The sequence below is a fragment of the Canis lupus genome, chromosome 27 (assembly GCF_003254725.2).
Source record: "Canis lupus dingo isolate Sandy chromosome 27, ASM325472v2, whole genome shotgun sequence".
In the NCBI taxonomy this organism is placed as follows: domain Eukaryota; kingdom Metazoa; phylum Chordata; class Mammalia; order Carnivora; family Canidae; genus Canis; species Canis lupus.
The window spans coordinates 37,743,159-37,765,418 of record NC_064269.1 but is presented as its reverse complement, the minus strand read 5'-3'; the positions used below and the strand labels follow the sequence as shown (position 1 = coordinate 37,765,418).

Below are 22,260 nucleotides of genomic sequence, written 5' to 3'. Positions count from 1 at the left end.
AAACTCTACCAGAGAGAAAAAATAATGCAGATTTACTCAAAAGAAATACATAAAGTTGATCTTTGACTTCTTACCATTATAACTGGGTATTAGGAATAATGTAATTACACCTTCATAGGTCACTGGGCCTACGTTTTCTCACTTCAGGGAAGGTATTTGGTACAGGGACAAAAAGAAAAAAATCCTGATGATATCTCTTTTTCCCCTTTTTTTTCAGAAGATGGTGATACTTAGAGTGATTCATCTAAAAGGCAAATAAAGAGATAGAAGGGGAGATTTCCAAAGACTTAGATGTGAACACAAGTTGTCACATTCCAGTAACCCTAAGGACTTGTACTCTGCATCTTGACAGAGATACCCAAAGTGGATAGACCTCAGAGAAGAAAAACTGTTTAGTTCACTGAGAGAAACTGAACTGTTGTCACAGAAAATCTGATGCCATCCACTACCCAGATCCCAGACAGATTCAAACAATGGGACAAGCTGTGGTGACCCCATTGCACTACCGATTAAGAGTCCCTCTTTCTTTTACTGCACAACACATAAGCTTCCTGGATCCTTCTGCAATAGCAGTGAGGGAAAAGGAGCCCCAAGATGACTGAGACTGAGTTTCCTACCAGGCTGGCATACCAGAATCTCAGAATCAGATTTATTTGTACTTAAAACTGTGAAATTACTCACACATTTAAGTTTGTAGACAAAGAGTTATGACCACAACAACAAAGAAAAAGGCACAATGTACAAGAAACAGTAGGTCTAACCAGGAAAGCCAGGAAGGGAAGTCCTTGAATGGCCACTGTGAATAGCAATGGGTCCACTATGGGGCAGTAGGAGGAGGGCTCTGGAAACACCAGATTAAAGCTGAATGCCATGTAAGAGGCACACTAATTGGAAGGGTTGAAAAATAAGAGCATAACAGAAACAGGATATCTAATAAAAGGCAATTAACAATACTAGGGGGGAAAGCTGTATGAGAAAGTAGAGTCCAATTAGGAAGCAAATTAAAATGTAGCTCGAGTTAAAATAACTTCTAGAATCTAAGCAAGTAGAATCCATTTGACCTGGGTGAAAGGCTCAATCTCCTCTAAATAAATCAGAATTAAGACATAGGACCCATACATTATCTTAGCATTCGTCATGATTTACAAAATGTAAATGTAAATTATTCTTAATACTCTGTTTTGATGAAGATAGCCATTATAAACAAGGGAGTAAAACAAATTTGGCTTTTTTTACAGTCTTCAGTTATGACAGTTCAAAAACCACGGGCTTTTCACGTTAATGAAGAAGATGAACTATATCCACAGTTTCCAAAGCAGGAAATACCTCAGGGATTTCTCAAACAATAAAGTATTTTGGGCACCTGGGTGGCTTAGAGGTTGAGCCACTGCCTTTGGCCTGATTCCTGGGTCCTGGGATCCAGTCCTGCATCAGGCTCCCCACACAGTCTACTTCTCCCTCTGCCAGTGTCTCTGCCTCTCTGTGTGTGTGTCTCATGAATAAACAAAATCTTTAAAAAAAAAAAAAATTTTTTTTAAAAGAGCCTACTGTCAGAGCGTGCACGGTCCCAGCTGCCCCAACCAACATACTTCAGCACGATCCACATTGTGGCGGTGCCTGGAATACCGATGCATGCCAGAATAGGAGACTCATGTGGCTGTATCTCAAATGTTGGGAACTGATTGTTGCACAGAAGTGTAAGAGAGCGGAGAAAGCCATGCTAGAGAAGCTTCTCTAGAGAGCAAGAGTGAAGTCCGTCTGCAGCGATGCTGTGGCATGGACCTTTGCCTCTTTCCTTCTGCGACGTGCACAGGCGGCCACCTTTCAGCACAGCATTCTGCTCCGGCCACCCTCTGAGCAGGACAGGGGGTTTCTTCCTTGACCCTCTCTCTTTAGGTACCAAGGATGCAATTTCCAGGGAGGATTTTTTTTTTTTAAGCTGTACTATTTTATTAGGCAGAACAATATAACCTCATAGCTGCAAGGAAAGATTGTTTTTAAGAAAGTCAACTACAGTATTGATCCTCGCTGTAAGTAGTTTTCTATTTTTATCACTCCCTAAATAAATTCCGGTTTTTTCCTCAAATTACTTTTCTCTCTCCTAGAATTATATTTAGAAGTTGACAGGTAATGGATAAAACTGCCTAAAGATAATAACAGAAAATAACAATATTATTGAGGTTTTGTGCTGGTGGGAGGGTCTCTCTTACCACAGGGGAAGGATGTGTTTTTTGTATCCAGTTGATACCTTGGTATGTGTTTGGGATTTGACTTGTGTCTGTACCTAGTAAGCACATATTATTTATTAGCAATGATATAAAATTTAAAAAAAAGTTTGCCATTTTAAAAGCAAAAGAAAAAAAACATAAAATATTTGTATCCATAAAATATTTATTTTTAAAAAACTTCCATAAAAGATTTATCCATAAAATATTTATTTTAAAAAATTTCTTCCAGCTGATCAATGACCATCGTTAACACTCTGACTGTGGTCTTGAAATGCTATTTTCCACTAAGAGAAAGCCGAGTTTCTCATAAGAACGGATGATTGCATGTCTGGGGGAAGGAATGTAGAGATGAACCTGGAACCATTCCAAATAGCAAGGAAGTTACCAAACAGTTCTCCACTCATGTTAAAAATATTCAGAAGTCAACCTAATGAGTCTTTCTCTGGTCAAAAGTTATTATTTGACCTTTAATATGAAGAATTCCAATGGATTGACACCCATCAAATATCTTTAAATCCATGAGTTTAAAATGTTAACATATGAACTAATTGAACTATCTTATAAGAGTTCCAGAGAACAAATTCATGAACGTTGATAGTAAGTAAATTGAAAGAATCAAGTATACATCCTGTGTTTCTTAGATGAAATGTTACAGGTACAATAGTTAAAAGGGAAAAATCTCTTACTAAAAGCATTCCAAGTGATAAAGGACAAAGAAATTATACACTTACAATATCAGCATTTTGGAACCCAGTGAATTAATGGATCTAGTCATCAACAGCCACCAGTGGCCACTAGTGACTACTAACATCACAAAAAGAGAAAAAATGTGATAGAGTAATGTCGCTGCTGGGTAATGAAATTCTTACTTTTGAAAAGAAAATAAGTCACAAAATTATTCATTTTGAATAGAATTATGGCTTTTGAAAGGGTTGATAGTATAATAAAAGCTAAAGATAGAATGACATATTAAGACAAATTACCATAATTTAAGAATACCAAAGATAGAAGGAGTATTTTTTAAAATCCCAGAGAAAAAGAACAAATCTCCTACAGAGGAAGAAAAGTCTGATTTACCTCATGTTTCTCAATAGTAACATTGGATGCAAGAAGACAGTGGAATAATATTTTTAATTTATTTTTTAAAAAGTATTTGGGGATGGGACGCCTAGATGGCTCAACAGTTAAGGATCTGCCTTCAGCTCAGGGTGTGATCTCAGGGTCCCAGGATCGAGCCCAGCGTCATGTTCCTTGCTCAATGGGGAGCCTGCTTCTCTCCCTCCCTCAGCCTGCCCCTCCTCCTGCTGTGCTCTTTCTGTCAAATAAATAAATAAAATCTTTTTAAAAAAAGTATTTGGGATGCCTGGGTGGCTCAGTGGTTGAGTGTCTCTGCCTTTGGCTTAAGGCGTGATCCTGGAGTCCCTGGATCGAGTCCCACATTGGGCTCCCTGCATGGAGCCTGTTTCTTCTCTGCCTATGTCTCTGCCTCTCTACGTGTGTGTGTCTCTCATGAATAAATAAAATCTTTTAAAAAAAGTATTTGGATTCTAAAATTTATATCCAGCCAAATAGTCTTTTATATACAAGAACACTATAAGAATATTCTTACCCAAATACATCTATCACTGAAAATACTCACAAAGATACCCTTAAAATATAAGTAAATGCAGCCAAAGGCTGCCAGAGATATGAGAAGGGAGAATCAAACATTTTAATAAAATTTATTGTTTTATAAAATGACCTGATTTTAGTGAAGTTTGTTGTTGTCTCAGAAAAACCTAAGACCAAAGAAATTTTTAAAGGAATATATATCTGTAACAATCTAAAAGTTTAATTACAGACAATAGCAACATGGAGCCCAGGGGGGAAAAAAAGCTAGAATGTGCTGACATTGCTTGTCTTTTTAAGGAGAAATATAAAGACATTGATAAGTATGTTAGTCATTACTTACGTTTGTCAAATATTCTAGTTTTACTATCTTCTGATCATATGAGATGATTTTACTTCTCAGTCTCTGAAGGTAAGTGGAGCCTTGTAGCTCATTTTGGCCAATGATATGTGACATATGTCACTTTCAGGCCAAATATTTAATACTGATGAGAGACCCTCCAGAGCTTTCTTTCCCCAAGAATTATTGCCATTATTCCATAGAGTGGATCTTCTATCTGTTCTGGCTGCCAAGTGAAGAGAATGATAATGTAGAATCTAGCCAGTTGAAATTGATACATGGCATGAGAAAGAAACATTTTAGTTTTGTTTTGGTATAATTGTTTTCCACAGTATAATATTCTCTATCCTGACTAACACAATGTCTAAAAAATTAATAAGAGCAATAATCACAAGCATGAATCTGAGGTTAAGAGTATCCACCACAGGCCAAAAATAGAATGTAACTTTTTAAAATAAGAAAATATTTTGGGGCACCTGGGTGGCTCCGTGGTTGAGCATCTGCCTTTGATTCCAGTCATGATGCCAGAGTTCTGGGATTGAGTCCCACATCAGGCTCCCCACAGGGAGCCTGCTTCTCCCTCTGCCTATATCTCTGCCTCTTTTTTCTGTGCCTCTCATGAGTAGATAAATAAAATCTTTTAAAAAATATATTTTGACTAACCTAATGAAGAGCAGGAAGCACTTTTTAAAAAGAAATAAAATTGAAAAAAGTACACTGGAAATATGAAATAACAATGATAATTCAGTATCAAATGATCACAATAAATAGAAATGGGTTAAACTTACTATTTTTTTAAAAACAGAAAAAAGAAAGAAACGAAAAGAAAACTTCAAGTTGGATCTAAGGCTGATGTCTACAAAAGACATGTAAAACATCAAAAAATATTGAAAGAATGAAATGAAAGAAAAAAGACAATAGAAAGAAAGATATATTCAGGCAATGTGAACTAAAGAAAGTTTGAGTATCAGTTTTAAGTTCTAATAAAATAGAACTCAATACAAAATAATATTATAAGTGATAAAGAAGTGTTACAAGTGTTAAAGTGTTATAAGCATTAAAGGAGCCATAGAAGAAGATTTAATACTAATAGTAGAAAGAGAGAGACTCAAAATATATGACAGAACAACTGACAGACGTAGAAGGAGAAATAGATAAATCAAAACTTGTAGTTGGAGACATTAGCACGTTTTTCTGAACTGGTAGACTAAGCACACTAAAACTAAGCAGAGACATCAAATATCTAACCAATCCAAGTAATAAGCTTAAATATTAACCCATTCTTATTCACACACAGCAAAGAATTCTTTTTTAACTTCTATAATTTTTTTGTAGATGTTATTTTTTAAAGCAGTTTTAGTTTCACAGTGAAAATACAGAGTTCTACATATTCCTTCCGGAAACATACATGCAACCTTCCCCATCATAAACATCCTACACTAGTGTGGTACATTTATTAAAATCAATGAGCCAACATTGCCATATAATAATCAATGTCCATAGTTTATATTAGGATTAGCTCTTTGTGTCATATACATTTAAAGGATTTTGACAAATGCATAATGATGTGTATCAATCATTAAAAGATGTATAGTTTCACTGCTCTAAAAATCTTGTGCTCCATTTATTTATCTCTCCCTCCCCTCTGCAACCATGGCAACCACTGATCTTTTTACTCTCTTCAAAGTTTTGCTTTTTTTCAGAATTTCATATAGTTGGAATCATATAGTATATTGTCTTTTAGGATTGGCTTCTTCCACTTAGTAATATGACTTCAAGTTTTCTCCATCTCCTCTCATAACTTGATAGCTCATATCTTTTTAGCTCTAAATAATATTCCATTCACTGGCTGTACCATAGTTTATTTATCCATCTGCATATTGAAAGGGCATCTTGACTACTTCCAGGCTTTGGTGAGTATGAACAAAACTGCTATCAACATTTGTGTGTAGGTTTTTGTATTCACAGAAGTTTTCAACTTATTTCAGTAAATAACTTGGAATGTAGTTACTGGATTATGTTTAACTTTATAAGAGAATTCCAAACTATCTTTGAAAGTACCCAGTAACAGGGTCACCTGGGTGGTTCAGTGGTTGAGCATCTGCCTTTGGCTCAGGGCATGATCCCAGAGTCCTGGGATCAAGTCCCACATCAGGCTCCCTACAGGGAGCCTGCTTCTCCCTCTGCCTATGTGTCTGCCTCTCTTTCTGTATTTCTTAGGAATAAATAAATTAAATCTTTTATAAAAGAAAGAAAGTGGGATCCCTGGGTGGCGCAGCGGTTTAGCGCCTGCCTTTGGCCCAAGGCGCGATCCTGGAGACCCGGGATCTAATCCCACGTCGGGCTCCCGGTGCATGGAGCCTGCTTCTCCCTCTGCCTATGTCTCTGCCTGTCTCTCTCTCTCTCTCTCTCTGTGACTATCATAAAAAAAAAAAAAGAAATGAAAGTATCCAGTAATAAACCTTTGTATATATAGTCAGATGATTATTAGTAAGGGTGCCAAAACCATTCAATGGGGGGGGGGGGTTCAATTTTCAACAAATGATGTTGGGAAACTGGATATCCACATGCAAAAGAATGAGGTTGGACCCCTACCTTACACTGTACACAAAAATTACTCAAAAGTAATGAAAGACCAAAACATAAGAACTAAAACCATAAAACTCTTAGAATAAAATGAGGAAAGCTTTATGACATTGTATTTGGCAATGGTTTTTTTGGATATGACACTGAAAACACAAGCAACAAAAATACATAAATTTAAGACTATTGTACATTAAAAGACATAATCAACACAGTGAAAAGACAACCCATGTAATGGGAGAAAATATTTCAAGTCATATATCTGATAAGGGGATTAATAGTATAAAATACTTCCTTCAATTCAATAACAGAAAACAACCCAATTAAGGGATCCCTGGGTGGCGCAGCGGTTTGGCGCCTGCCTTTGGCTCAGGGCGTGATCCTGGAGACCCGGGATCGAATCCCACATCGGGCTCCTGGTGCATGGAGCCTGCTTCTCCCTCTGCCTGTGTCTCTGCCTCTCTCTCTCTCTCTCTCTCTCTGTGACTATCATAAATAAATAAAAATTAAAAAAAAAAAGGGTCATGTCCCCATTTAAAAAAAAAAAAAGAAAGAAAGAAAACAACCCAATTAAAAAATAGTGGATGTGGATAGACATTCCTCCCAAAAGGATATACAAAGGATAAAGAAGCACTTGGAAAGCTATTCAACATCACTAATCATTAGGAAAATGCAAGTCAAAACCACAGCGAGGGGTACCTGGGTGGCTTAGTCTGTTAAGTACCTGCATTCAGCTCAGGTCATGATCCTAGAGTACCAGGATCAAGCCTAGCATCAGGCTCCTTACTCAGCAGAGAGCCTGCTTCTCCCTCTGTCCCTTGTGCTCACTCACTCTCTCAAATAATAAATAAAATATTTTGAAAAACAGAAGCAAAAACCACAATGTAAAGTATCACTTTACACCCATTAGGACAGCTACTACCAAAAAAGAAAAGAAAAGAATATGTGTTGACAAGGATGTGGAACCTTTGTGAACTACTGGTGGGAATGTGGAAAATACATGGCAGCTTCTCAAAATATTAAAAATTGAATGACTGAATTATGCACTTATTTGACTTGTGAGCATATACTCAAAAGAATTAAAAGTAGGTCTCTAAGAGATACTGGTACACCCATGTTCGTAACATCATTATTCACAATAATCAAAAGGCAAAAACAACCCAAATGTTCATCAGTGTATGAATGAATAAACAAATTGTATATGCATACACTAGAATATTATTTAGACTTTAAAAAGAAGAAAATTCTATTAGGGCATCTAGGTGATTCAGTTGGTTAAGCATCTGACTCCTGGTTTCAGCTCAGGTCATGATTTCAGAATCCTGAGATCAAGCCCTGGTTTGGGCTCCATGCTCAGCAGAGAGTCTGCTTGAGATTTTCCTCCCTCTCCTTCTACCCCTCACCCACTCATGCTTGCTCTCTCTCTCTCTCTCAAATAAATAAATATGGGCTCCTGAGTGGCTCAGCTGGTTAAGGGTCTAACTCTTGATTTCAGCTCAGGTCATGATCTTAGTGTCATAAGATTGAGCCCATGTCCAGCTCCGCACTCAGGGTGGAGTCTGCTCAAGATTCTCTCTCTCTCCCTCTGCTCCTCTTCCTGCTCTCTCTCTCTCTCTCTCTCTCTCCTTCTTTCAAAGTAAAAAAACCTTTTAATTAAATTAAATTAATAAATAAAACTAAAGAAAGAAGAAAATTCTGACACATACTACAACATGGATGAAACTTGAGGCCATTATTCTAAGTGAAAATAAGCCAGTCACAAAAAGACAAATACTGTCTGATTCAATTTATGTGAGATACCTAAAGTAGTGAAATTTATATAGACAAAAAGTAGAATAGTGGCTCCCAGAGGTTGGAGGATGGGAGGAAGGGGAAGTTATTGTTTGATGAGTATAAACTTTTAATTTTGGAAGATAAAAAGCTCTGGAGATTTATAGTGATAGTGCAAAAAAAAAAATGTAAATGTATCTAACACCACTGAACAGTACACTTAAAAATGGTTAAGATGAGGGGTGCCTGGATGGTACAGTTAGTTAAGTGTCTGAGTCTTGGTTTCCACTGAGGTCATTGATGTCAGGGTCCTAGGATCAAGCCCTGTGTTGAGCTCCATGCTCAGTGTAGAGTCTGATTGAGATTCTTTCTCCCTCTCCCTCTGCCTCTCCCACTTGTACACTCTGTCTAAAATAAATAAATAAACCTTTTCTTTAAGTGGTTAAGGTGAGTACATTTTATGATATGTGTATTTTGCCACAATTAAAATTTGTGGGGTTTTTTAAAGACTTATTTATTTATTATTTTAGAGAGAAAAAAGAGTAGGCAAGTAGGTGGGGGGCATAGGGAGAGGGAGGGAGAGAATCTCAAGTGGACTTCCCTCTGAGCACAGAGTCTGACTGGGGATTGATCTCATGACCCTGAGATCATGACCTGAGCTGAAATCAAGAGTCAGATGCTCAACCAACTGAGCCACCCAGGTGCCCTGCAATTTAAGAAAAAAAAAAATCTAAATTACAATACATCTCAAAATTTATCCAAGGAAGTTAAAATGCACTTAAAGGAAAATTTATAAAATACTTAAGGTGATCATTAAGAGAAATTTATAATATAATGATTGAGAAAACAATTTGACACCAAACAACACTAACTGGACATCTTTGACTCTAATTAGCTTTACCCTGGATAATTTAAATATATTCATCAAAAATTCATTCATTCATTCATCAAGAAACTCAACTGAGTAAAACATTCTTTTTAACAAGTTGAAAAAATGAAGGAAGGAGGGTAAGAGAGAGGGAAGAAGGGAAAGAGAAAAGAAAGAAAAGAGGGAAAGAAGGAAGTTGGGAAGGAAGGAAATAAGGAGGGAGGCAGGGAAAAGGAAAGAAAAATACTAAAGATAAGGAGAGAAGTCCATACAATAGAAAATAAAAGTGGAGAAATTAGCGAAACTAAAAGGTTATTTATCCAAAAGGTTAATAAGATAGCAGAATTTCAGTAAGACTTATCAAGAAAGTAAAAAATTAAATTAAAATGGAATAAACAGGAAAAAAATAACTATTGATAGAGATTTCAAAATAATTGAATCTCTTTGGAGTAACAATTTGCTAAAGCCTTTTTTAAATAGATGAAATGGAAAAAATTCTAGGCAAATATAGGATGTTAAACTTGAGGCAAATATAAACAGAAAACTTGAATGGATAGATATGGACGTGCCCTACCAAATACTATGAATATGACAAAGCTGTAGGAAAACAACAACAGTATTTTATTGGCACAGAAAAATAGGGCAGCCTGGGTGGCTCAGTGGTTTAGTGCTGCCTTCAGCCCAGGGTGTGATCCTGGAGACCCGGGATCAAGTCCCACTCAGGCTCCCTGTATGGAGCCTGCTTCTCCCTCTGCCTGTGTCTCTGCCTCTGTGTGTGTGTGTGTGTGTGTGTGTGTGTGTATCTCATGAATAGATAAATAAAATTTTTAAACAAAAGAAAAATAGATGAATGGAACAGAATGGAAAAGGCTTTGAGTTACGTATATGAGAATCAATATATGATAAATGAGCCACCACATATCAATGGAAAGAACACAAGTTTTATTATAGACTATTGAGATACTTAGTTATCTAACCAAGTAATAAAGTCAAGTTCTCAAGATTAGATATAAATCATTACCTCTCCACAGGCCTGGAATCAGAAACCATGAAGACAAATTGCAGATAGGGAAATTGAAAAGACAATCATAGAGAGTTTCTAAAATATAAGAGGGAATTTTAAAAGATATGTATATTTAAGAGATAGGAGATGTTGCACATGCCCTAAAGAAATAAGTATGGGAAACATATGAAGCCAAATATCAAAGGCAATGGTTCCCAGACTTGCCTTCAAATTGGTAATAAGTGAGGAGCTTTAAAACAAAACCAATACTTGGGTACCACTCCCACAGATTCTGATTTAATTGGTCTGGGATGAGTATTGGACTTCAGAATTTAAAAAATATCATCAGGGGCAAGCTAAATTTGAGACCCACAACTCCAAGGTAAAAAGTGTGGAAGGACAATTTATGCTAATGGAGTACCAGGAAAGACAACAATGAGTGGGTGCTTAGAGGAAGGCAGCACTCATGACTCATTGGAAAAAACTCATCTGGTAGAACCCCACTTTCATGAAAGTGAAGTGAATACAGTTGTTATTTGAAAAAAATTCTATTGGACAAATGATGTATTTTTTCTATATATAAATCTTACATAGAGGAAGAAAGAATGAAGGGGAAAACACTTAATAGATATCAAACAAAAATATCCTAAGAAAATATGATCATTATGAGAGAACTGGAAGACTTTTTTTTTTGAAGACTTTCTTTAGAAACATGGAAATTCTAGAGATTAAAAAGATGAAATATCTGAAATAAAATTTTCATTGGATAGAATTAATACCATATTAGACAATGAAGAATAGATGAGTTAATTTGAAGACACAGCAATAGAACTTATCCAAAATGTTTTCACAGAGAGAAAAAAGACTAAAATAAATGAACATATCAGAGACTTGTGGAGTAATATCAAAAAGTCTGATACACATATTTGGAGTCCCACAAAAGGGGCCAGGAAAGCTATTTGACTAAAAATATAACTGAAATTTTTCCAAATTAGATTAAAACTATAAACATACAGATGCGAAAAGCTTAATGAACCCAAGCAGTATGAACATGAACACACACACACACACACACACACACACAGATATACACACACAATCAAGGTATATCATAATCAAATTGCTTTTAAGAAAAAAAAAAGCACTATGGTCAACTAATATTCGACAAAACAGAAAAGACTATCCACTGGAGAAAGGACAGCCTCTTCAATAAATGGAGCTGGGAAAATTGGACAGCCATATGCAGAAGAATGAAACTAGACCATTCTCTTACACCATACACAAATATAAACTGAAAATGGGTGAAAGATCTAAATGTAAGACAAGAATCCATCAAAATCCTAGAGGAGAACACAGGCAACACCCTTTTTGAACTTGGCCACAGCAACTTCTTGCAAGATACATCTATGAAGGCAAGGGAAACAAAAGCAAAAATGAACTCTTGGGACTTAAGATAAGAAGCCTCTGCACAGCAAAAGAAACAGTCAACAAAACTAAAAGACAACCTACAGAATGGGATAAGATATTTGCAAATGACCTATCAGATAAAGGGCTAGTATCTAAGATCTATAAAGAACTTATTAAATTCAGCAGGAAAGAAACAAACAATCCAATCATGAAATGGGCAAAAGACATGAACAGAAATTTCACCAAAGAAGACATAGACATGGCCAACAAACACATGAGAAAATGCTCTGCATCACTTGCCATCAGGGAAATACAAATCAAAACCACAATGAGATACCACCTCACACCAGTGAGAATGGGGAAAATTAACAAGACAGGAAACAACAAATGTTGGAGAGGATGTGGAGAAAGCGGAACCCTCTTGCACTGTTGGTGGGAATGTGAACGGTTACAGCCACTCTGGAAAAGAGAGTGGAGGTTCCTCAAGGAGTTAAAAATAGAACTGCCCTATGACCCAGCAATTGCACTGCTGGGGATTTACCCCAAAGATACAGATGCAATGAAACGGCAGGACACCTGCACCCCGATGTTTATAGCAGCAAATTCCACAAGAGCCAAACTGTGGAAGAAGCCTCAGTGCCCATCGAAAGATGAATGGATAAAGAAGCTCTGGCCTAGGTTGTCTTTTAGTTTTTGATGGATTCTTGTCTCACATTTAGATCTTTCACCCATTTTCAGTTTATATTTGTGTATGCTGTAAAAGAATGGTCTAGTTTCATTCTTCTGCACGTGGCTGTCCAATTTTCCCAGCACCATTTATTGAAGAGCCTGTCCTTTCTCCAGTGGATAGTCTTTCCTGCTTTGTCGAATATTAGTTGACCATAGAGTTGAGGACCCATTTCTGGATTCTCTATTCTGTTCCATTGATCTATGTGTCTGTTTTTGTGCAGTACCACACTGTCTTGATGATCACAGCTTTGTAGTACAACCTAATATCTGGCAACATCTCCAAAGAAACAAGAGCTTTAAATGATACACTGGACCAGATGGATTTCACAGATATTTACACTACTTAACAAAAACACAACTGAATACACATTCTTCTCAAGTGCACATGGAACTTTCTCCAGAATAGACCACATACTGGGTCACAAATCAGGTCTTAACTGATACCAAAAGATTGGGATCATCCCCTGCATATTTTCAGACCATAATGCTTTGAAACTAGAACTAAATCACAAGAAGATATTTGGAAGAAATTCAAACATGTGGAGGTTAAAGACCATCCTGCTAAAAGATAAAAGGGTCAACCAGGAAATTAGAGAAGAATTAAAAAGATTCATGGAAACTAATGAGAATGAAGATACAACCGTTCAAAATCTTTGGGATACAGCAAAAGCAGTCCTGAGGGGGAAATACATCACAATACAAGCATCCCTCAAAAAAGTGGAAAGAACTCAAATACAAAAACTAACCTTGCACCTAAAAGAGCCGGAGAAAGAAAAGCCAATAAAACCTACACCCAGCAGAAGAAGAGAGTTAGTAAAGATTCAAGCAGAACTCAATAAAATAGAGACCAGAAGAACTGTGAAACAGATCAACAAAACCAGGAGTTGGTTCTTTGAAAGAATTAATAAGATAGATAAACCATTAGCCAGCCTTATTAAAAACAAAAAGGACTCTAATTAATAAAATCATGAATGAAAAAGGAGAGATCACCACCAATACCAAGGAAATACAATTTTTAAAACTTATTATGAGCAGCCATACGCCAATAAATTAGGCAATCTAGAAGAAATGGACGCATTTCTGGAAAGCCACAAACTACCAAAACTGGAACAGGAAGAAATAGAAAACCTTAACAGGCCAATAACCAGGGAGGAAATTGAAGCAGTCATCAAAAACCTCCCAAGACACAAAAGTCCAGGGCCAGATGGCTTCCCAGGGGAATTCTATCAAACGTCTAAAGAACAATACCTAATTCTACTAAAGCTGTTCCAAACTCATTCTATGAGGCCAGCATCACCTTAATTCCAAAACCAGACAAAGACCCACCGAAAAGGAGAATTATAGACCAATATCCCTGATGAACATGGATGCAAAAATTCTCAACAAGGGGATCCCTGGGTGGCGCAGCGGGGATCCCTGGGTGGCGCAGCGGTTTGGCGCCTGCCTTTGGCCCAGGGCGCGATCCTGGAGACCTGGGATCGAATCCCACATCGGGCTCCCGGTGCATGGAGCCTGCTTCTCCCTCTGCCTGTGTCTCTGCCTCTCTCTCTCTCTCTCTCTCTCTCTCTCTCTCTCTGTGTGTGTGACTATCATAAATAAATAAATTGAAAAAAAATTAAAAAAAATATTAAAAAAAAAAAATTCTCAACAAGATACTAGCCAATAGGATCCAACAGTACATTAAGATTATTCACCATGACCAAGTGGGATTTATCCCCGGGATGCAAGGCTGGTTCACACTCGTAAAGCAATCAATGTGATAGATCACATCAACAAGAGAAAAACCAAGAACCCTATGATCCTCTCAATAGATGCAGAGAAAGCATTTGACAAAATACAGCATCCATTCCTGATCAAAACTCTTCAGAATGTAGGGATAGAAGGAACATTCCCCAGCATCTTAAAAGGCATCTATGAAAAGCCCACAGCAAATATCATTCTCAATTGGGAAACACTGGGAGTCTTTCCCTTAAGATCAGGAACACGACAGGGATGTCCACTCTCACCACTGCTATTCAACATAGTACTGGAAGTCCTAGCCTCAGCAATCAGGCAACAAAAAGAAATAAAAGGCATTCAAATTGGCAAAGAAGTCAAACTCTCCCTCTTTGCAGATGACATGACACTGTATATAGAACACCCAAAAGATTCCACCCCAAAGTTGCTAGAATTCATACAGCAATTTGGCAGTGTGGCAGGATGCAAAATCAATGCCCAGAAGTCAGTGGCATTTCTATACACTAACAATGAGCCTGAAGAAAGAGAAATTAAGGAGTCAATCCCATTTACAATTGCACCCAAAAGCATAAGATACCTAGGAATAAACCTAACTAAAGAGGTAAAGGATCTATACCCTAAAAACTACAGAACACTTCTGAAAGAAATTGAGGAAGACACAAAGAGATGGAAAAATATTCCATGTCATGGATTGGAAGAATTGATATTGTGAAAATGTCAATGCTACCCAGGGCAATTTACACATTTAATGCAATTCCTATCAAAATATCATGGACTTTCTTCAGAGAGTTGGAACAAATCATCTTAAGATTTGTGTGGAATCAGAAAAGACCTCAAATAGCCAGGGGAATATTAAAAAAGAAAACCATATCTGGGGCATCACAATGCCAGATTTCAGGTTGTAATATAAATAGTTACCCTGCTTCTAAAGAATATAATCTGTGGTAGGAGGTGGGATTTGGGATAGGATGTTACCTTCGGAATTAATATACTTGGTTTTGTTTCTGGCTCATTCTGATCTTAAGGAAGTAATTTAATCTCCCCAGTAGTATATTCTTCATCTATCAAAAATAGAAATCATAATAAGGTCTCCAAATAGAACACAAGATTGTGTGACAAATAAGACAATGTACACTTAAAAATTTTTTAAGCAAAAATAAATAGTATTGTTATATTATTACCCTACCAGAATTGAACATAGATATTTAAATTTGTATTAACTGGAGAAAAATTTAATCGAAGTGTCTATATGTGTTTAGAGGCAGCAAAATGTAATGGCTAAGAGCACTACCCTCTTTGGAGTTAGATAGACATGGAGTTGAACATAGTTCATCTTATTAGGTTTTGACATTGGGAAAGTTATTCAATTTTTAACCAGTACAATGAGTTCTGAAAAATAAGTTTCATGAAGTGATATAATACATGCACTTAGTAGAGCTTAATAACTGTTATCATTATTATAATTGCTAAAATTAGTATTAATTGTCACTACTAATAAAATTTCCCTAAACTGAGCCACTTACATTGGCCAAGAAAACAAGCCAAAATACCAACAAGTTTCCAAGAGGGAGGGATTCCTAACCCACCCATCTCAGATAGTATTATTTTATCCTTTTTCTTTTCTTTTTTTTTTTTTAAAGAATTCTACCAGACATTTTTTTTTTATTTATTTATGATAGTCACACAGAGAGAGAGAGAGAGAGAGAGAGAGAGAGGCAGAGACCTAGGCAGAGGGCTCATGCACCGGGAGCCCGACGTGGGATTCGATGCCGGGTCTCCAGGATCGTGCCCTGGGCCAAAGGCAGGCGCTAAACCGCTGCGCGACCCAGGGATCCCCTCTTTTCTTTTTTTAAATCAAGAGACAGAACTCTTTTTATATTACACTTTTTTTTTGCACTTTTAATCACTTTTTAATTTTATAATTTTGGATGTGTTTCATCTCATTTATGATTATTTAACAGTGAAATTGCATTTGGGTTATCAAATTTTAAATTTCCCTATTCTAAGTAGTATTTCTCTAAGAAGTAGGAAATTACTTGTAAAAGTCAAACATAAAGGAATGCTTATTAGATTTTAATGGTAGTGATTAATTTCTTTTAAAAAATTGTTAGTCTAAATTTTCCATTTGGACCTTTATATTACCTTTTTGATCAGTCTAGATCGTTTTCCCATAAATAATTTTACTGAGGTAAAGTGCAATTAATTTAGAATTAAATTTTAATTGAACCTGTAAGCTTAAGGAGAATTTTCTGTATAATATCCTGAGATTCTCTAATATAAAGCCAATATTCCAGGGGAGGAGGACTACTCCTCAGACAAGTTTAATTATATAACACATAGGTAAGTTTCCTATGCTTAGGAAACTTTCCTATGCTTTCCTATGAAACAATGTGAATATAGTTGACACTACTGATATGTACATTTAAAAACTGTTCAGTGGTGCCTGGTGGCTCAGTTGGTTAAAAGTGCCCAAGTCTTGATTTCAGCTCAGCTCTTGATCTCAGGGTTGCGAATTCAAGCCCCTCTTTGGGGTCCACGCCCAACAAACAGACAAAAAACAGTTCAGATTGTAAATACTGTATTTTCTTCCACAACAACAAAAAAATTAATGAAAAATAAAGAAAAGTAGCTGCTCTGCTTCTGTGATCACCACCAAATAAACGAGCACCCATTGCAACACGGTTCTGCTCATTCTTTGACCAAAAATTCTGTTCAGTAGAAATTAAGTAGCAGCGGGAACCAAAGGATTTCCAAGTACTTGGGCAACATGCCCAGGTATTTCCTGTGTTTCATGAAAGAGAAGATGAATGCAAGATGGCATAAATAAGATTAAAGTATATATTATACACAAAATTCCAAGGATCTGCATTTGTTTTCTAGAGATGGGTTTCTCATTTCATGTGTTTACTGTTTCCCTGGATTATATAATTTGCTTTTAAATATTCTTTAGCATTAAGACTTCAATATTTACTAGGGTTTACCTGCATAATTTCTCTGGATTTTTTGCTCAAGTTTTTTTTCCCAGTTCTTCAAGTCCTTTATACATTAGAAGCATCAAGTTCTAACTAACTCAAGTGATTAATTTTAGCATATATATATATATGCCTAAATAAGAAGTCATTTAGATTTGTTGAGGTTTGAGTATTTTTAAAGCTATTATATTATATTTGGTCTTCTTGGGCTTTATTTTTCAATCCACATTGCTAAGATTCATATATGTTGTTGTACGTAGGTCTATTTTATTTATTTTTTATTTTGTTATATCCTTATATATTAGTGATGAGAAACAATGTATAGACTTTTTTATCCTTTTTAACATTATGAATTGAATAAAATATATAGACCATATCTATTTCATTTTAATATTAGCCACTTTTAAAAATCTATCTCAATTATGTATTCTGTTCATTATTAAAGATCACTTTTCATAAAACTCAACACGTATTAACGTATTATTTTAATTTAAAAAGTTGAATTTGATAAACTGGGTTGTGGGGATAGTCTGTCAATTAAATTATATACTGCAAACATTTTTCATATGATGACCATGAAATCTCCAGCTCTGAGATTGACAAAAATATTGAAAGCTGTGATGAACAGAAGCACTTGTCAAAAAAAAAAAAAAGAAGCACTTGTCAAAAAGGTACACTCACATTAATAATATTTTATTTTCCCAATTGTTCTGAGAATAATGGCTGATCAAGGTACTTTGTAAGCATTAAAAAACAAAGGTAATTAATAGTTAAATAACTTACTAAAACCTTGCTTTAGTGTACCTCCTCGAAATTGAGAAAACAAATGACTACTGACTAGGAAATAACAAACCCTTTACAAACTATTCTATTTATTATTCTTTACCTTCAATAACATTGAAGAATAATCTAACTAAATTCGCTGTTAATACACCATTACAAATAATTTTTGATGACAGAATACTCTATGATTTTTGGCAAATAACTGAAAAAGTTCAAAAACTGGAGATAGTCTAATAAATCGCCTTCTATTCCTATCTATATAAGTAAGATTTATCAATATGCATCACTAAAAAGTAGGAATAGAATTGATGTTGAATTCTCTCTCAATGTAGTAATATTTGAATACACTGGATTAAGAGATGAGTTTCTGGGATGCCTGGGTGGCTCAGTGGTTGAGCATCTGCCTTGGGCTCAGGGCTGACCTCGGGGTCCTGGGATCGAGTCCCACATTGGGCTCCCTGCATGGAGCCTGCTTCTCCCTCTGCCTATGTCTCTGCCTCTCTCTCCGTGTCTCTCATGAATAAATAAAATCTTTTGAGGGATCCCCGGGTGGCTCAGCGGTTTAGTGCCTGCCTTCGGCTCAGGGCGTGATCCTGGAGTCCCAGGATCGAGTCCCACATCGGGCTCCCTGCATGGAGCCTGCCTCTCTCTCTCTCTCTCTCTCTCTCTGTCTCTCATGAATAAGTAAATAAAATCTTTAAAAATAAATAAATAAATAAATAAATAAATAAATAAATAAATAAAAATAAAATCTTTTGAAAGAAAAAAAGAGAGATGAGTTTCTAACAGTTTTACTTTGTTGGTAATGATTTATCAAAATTTATAATAAAGATATATTTTGAATATTCTATCCTCATAATAATTTTGATGATAAGTCAATCCAGAAGAAATTTTATAACATGTAAAGTCCAATGTTCCTTAGGAAATAAAAGTATCAAATATATACTTATATTACATATTTTAGAAAATTGGGGAAGTATGATATAAATATTAGTTGAAGGGGAAAAGAATAAAACATACAACGGTTAAGGAATACATGTTCATTTTTTTATGAATGATGGTAGTAGGGGTAACACTTCTGTAATAGTAATTAATCACTAGTAGATAGGTTTTAAAAAGAGATATAAGAGTTCTTTAAATGTCAATATTTATAATATTTTAGAACTTAAAGCCTTTCTTTTTTAAAAAAGATTTTATTTATTTATTAGAGAGAGAGAGCAAGAGTGAGAGAGCACAAGCAGGGGGAGCAGCAGAGGGAGAGGGAGAATTTAATCAATACCCATCTCATTCATTTCAGAGCATTCCAAAAGCAAAAGCTAAAGCTCCACCTGCTGCTTGCAAGAAGGCATTCTTTAAAACTCTAGTTGCAAGTATGTCTCCAGAGGACAGGAGGAAGACTATCCTGATAGAATTTCATTCTGGCTCTTCAGAAGGGCCAGCTCCATAATCATTTGACAAAAGAACCCCAATGTGACAAGAGAACCAGACGTCAGGGAGAGTAAAGAAAATTATCCCTCTCCTCATACACAATATTCTTGCCAAATAGCAAAAAAGAGAAAATTGCCACATCTCACAGAAATAAAACTTCTGTCTTCTTTTAACCCCTCATAGGTTTCTCCATAGAGCAGAGGATCAGATTATTTAGTTCTTAAAGTAGCAAGAGTCTGAAATCTATTTGGATTTTTTTTCTTGGCAGGAGTAAGGCCATAAAGACTACTACCAACATGCACTTTGCCTCTCTTTGGCTTTTTTCAGTAGACGTAGTGTGAGGCAGACAATGATTCTGAAATGTCCTAATTCTTCACAAATGAATTTACCAGGACTATATTTTAGAGTGAGGGCAGTTTCATCCTGAGCCATGTCCCAAGATCCAAACTGACAAGTAATAAAGCTAATACTTGGAATGGAGAAGGCTATTATTGAGAACCTTAGATATCAAAAAGAAGATTTTATCCATTTAATAAGGGTGAGGATAATGTGAAGCAAGAACTGTTATGAGGGACACCTGGGTGGCTCAGTGGTTGAGTGCCTGCCTTTGGCTCAGGTCATGATCCGGGGGTCCTGGGATCAAGTCCCACATCAGGCTCCCCACGGGGAGCCTGTTTTTCCCTCTGCTTATGTATGTCTCTGCCTCTCTCTGTGTCTCTTATGAATAAATAAATAAAATGTTAAAAAAAAAAAAAAAAAAGAACTGTTATGAAGTGTGCCTGGGTGGCTCAGTTGGCTAAGCATCTGCCTTCCGCTCAGGTCATGATCCCAGGGTCCTGGGACCAACTCTACCCATGTTGGGCTCCCTGCTCAGGGCAGGGAGCCTGCTTCTCCTTCTCCCTCTGCCCCTCTCCACCAGTCATGCCCTCTCTCTCTCTGTCTCAAATAAATAAATAAAATCTTAAAGCAAAAAGAAATTAGGAACTATTATGAATAACTTCTAGTGTTGGCTTGAGTAAATTACATAGTGTATGTTGGTAGCATTATTGAGATTAAGAAGTGAGGAGGAAAAATTGTTTTGAGGGTGAATGCAGAGCCTGATATGAACATGTAAGTGTGGAGATATCTTAAAGCAGAGGCTTTATTAAAAAAAAAAAAAAAAGAATAAACCAATATTGAGATCAACCCTGACCTCTCTCTGAGAACAGGGAAAGTCTGGTTAGACATCGCAACACCTTACCTGCTATGCTTGTCCCTTCACTGAAGCAGGTTAAATGTGAATGTTATGTTTGTAGTTCAAACAGCCTCTTGCCAGTTTTGCCATATGTAAAATGGTAAGTCACTGTGAAGGAAGAAGAAGGATTAGTATTCATCATTTTCTTTTTTTTACCATACAGCCTCATCCTTTATATATCTGTGCCAAGCTGACTTGCTTCCAACCACTACCATCCTCTCTCTAGGCAAGCTCTATAAAGACCATACTGAAATACTACCTGTTTGTATTCATCTATCTTGTTTGTTTATATGCCCACACACTTATTTTTGGTTCTTCCCCCACTGAAATTAAAGTTCCATATTCCAGGGCAGAGATTTTTATGTTTTCCACATCAATCAACTTCAAACACCTAAACAGTGATAGTCACAAAGTAACCAATAGCTATTTGTTAACTCTATTTGAAACATCACTAGCTCACGTGCGGCCCTGCATGATCTGTGGAAAGACCGGGTGGAGCGATAGGCCGGGGTCTCCGCGATGCCCGGACAGGCCACCAGGACCCAAGCCAAGCGCAGGGGGCTCGGGACCACAGGACGACCAGCAACACAACAAAACTGCTCCGACAGACGTTTTTTAAAGGAAAAAAATATGTGTATCTTGAAAGCTATTTAAAAATACACCTACTTAGAAACAAAAAAAATTTTTTTTAATTTTCTCTTTAATTTTAATAATCCTGAATCCAGTTTACAGATTATTTTGGGTTCTTTTTTACAATAAATTTATTTTTTATTGTTGTTCAATTTACCAACATACAGTATAACACCCAGTGCTCATCCCGTCAAGTGCCCCCCTTAGTGCCTGTCACCGATTCACCCCCACCACCCCCCCCCCCGCCCTCCTCCCCTTCCACCACCCCTAGTTCATTTCCCAGAGTTAGGAGTCTTCATGTTCTGTCTCCCTTTCTGATATTTCCCACACATTTCTTCTCCCTTCCCTTATATTCCCTTTCACTATTATTTATATTCCCCAAATGAATGAGAACATATAATGTTTGTCCTTCTCCGATTGACTTACTTCACTCAGCATAATACCCTCCAGTTCCATCCACGTTGAAGCAAATGGTGGGTATTTGTCGTTTCTAATGGCTGAGGAATATTCCATGGTATACATAAACCACATCTTCTTTATCCATTCATCTTTCCATGGACACCGAGGCTCCTTCCACAGTTTGGCTATCGTGGCCATTGCTGCTATAAACATCGGGGAGCAAGTGTCCCGGCGTTTCACTGCATCTGTATCTTTGGGGTAAATCCCCAACAGTGCAATTGCTGGGTCGTAGGGCAGGTCTATTTTTAACTCTTTGAGGAACCTCCACACAGTTTTCCAGAGTGGCTGCACCAGTTCACATTCCCACCAACAGTGTAAGAGGGTTCCCTTTTCTACACATCCTCTCCAACATTTGTGGTTTCCTGCCTTGTTAATTTGCCCCATTCTCACTGGTGTGAGGTGGTATCTCATTGTGGTTTTGATTTGTATTTCCCTGATGGCAAGTGATGCAGAGCATTTTCTCATGTGCGTGTAGGCCATG

The 22,260-nt window shown here is 36.7% G+C and overlaps 1 protein-coding gene across 6 annotated transcripts in view; it reads right to left on the bottom strand.

Moving 5' to 3' along the window:
* CLEC4D (C-type lectin domain family 4 member D) overlaps positions 1-20,797 on the bottom strand; it is a 38,786-nt gene extending 17,989 nt beyond the window's left edge. For 2 of the 6 annotated variants that reach the window (XM_025472001.3, XM_025472004.3), the window contains exons 1-2: positions 20,697-20,797; positions 15,249-15,334 (exon numbers count right to left, since the gene is read on the bottom strand). The gene's annotated coding sequence lies outside the window, so the exon portion shown is untranslated. Of the gene's footprint in view, positions 1-4,179; positions 4,403-15,248; positions 15,335-20,696 lie in introns of all 6 variants that reach the window. The other 4 variants (XM_025471999.3, XM_049102432.1, XM_049102429.1 and 1 more) reach the window with 2 other exon arrangements.
* Positions 20,798-22,260: the final 1,463 nt, after the last annotated feature.